Below are 885 nucleotides of genomic sequence, written 5' to 3'. Positions count from 1 at the left end.
ATTATTCACGATTCTTAATTTTAAGCATACAAGATTGATGACCTTTAAAGCGGTTCTGAGAATTGTCTGTTCATAAAAATTTGGCAAAACAAAAACTATTCATAAAAAAGAACTCTGAACCAAATATATAAACTCTACTTATGCAAATCTAAAGCTAACCCAGCATTAGCAATTCACATATGAGATAGTATCAGATATATCAGGCCGAAAAGAATTCTATGTTTGCAACAGCAAGTAAATTTACTTCCGTTTAAACTTGTGTCATCCCTTACACCAACAAAATCTCATGAAATAAAAGTCACGACAAGGGATTGATACTCGTGTTGGGATGTCTTCTACATGTAGCACCGTCGATTAATATACACAAAGGTTTGTTCTCAACTAGGTAACAAAGTGTTTCATCCTGGCCCCATTAGCACGTCAAAATGGAAATCTTCACTTCCAGACTCAAAAACCATCCTTGCTGATCCAGTTGCATTACATACAGCAAGTTAGTTATCGGCACCAAGATTTGCAGCTACTTTTGCTTGGGGTGTGGCAGTGGATCCTTGTCATCTGACAGGACGCCGCCCATGTCACTGATGGATGGCATCTTACGAGACAGATCATCGAGGTCTTCTGGCAAAACTGCGGGCTGCGACTGAGCAATCATTGCCCCCCAATTGCCTGGGACTCTCGGAAGAAGCATCGTCCTCATCTACAGTTTGAAAAGCACGCATGCATCAGTGTCCATCATGTTTATCAGACAGAATAAAGTTAAGAATCGTATATTTATGATTCAACTTTCGTCTCACATTTTTAGCTAGTTTTGAAAATACTTCCATGTATTCTTCAGCGACCTTCAAGCGGGCAGCCTATACAAATTAGATGCAACAATTTATGTTT

General features: G+C 39.1%; 1 long non-coding RNA gene across 1 annotated transcript; it reads right to left on the bottom strand.

Moving 5' to 3' along the window:
- Positions 1–96: 96 nt before the first annotated feature.
- LOC123179353 (uncharacterized) lies at positions 97–867 on the bottom strand. The gene is made up of 2 exons (XR_006490303.1): positions 795–867; positions 97–697 (listed from the first exon to the last, which is right to left on the bottom strand). It is a non-coding gene; the product is annotated as an uncharacterized lncRNA (long non-coding RNA).
- Positions 868–885: the final 18 nt, after the last annotated feature.

This window comes from Triticum aestivum, unplaced genomic scaffold (genome assembly GCF_018294505.1).
Source record: "Triticum aestivum cultivar Chinese Spring unplaced genomic scaffold, IWGSC CS RefSeq v2.1 scaffold290975, whole genome shotgun sequence".
In the NCBI taxonomy this organism is placed as follows: Eukaryota; Viridiplantae; Streptophyta; class Magnoliopsida; order Poales; family Poaceae; genus Triticum; species Triticum aestivum.
This window is presented reverse-complemented; position numbering and strand designations above follow the sequence as displayed.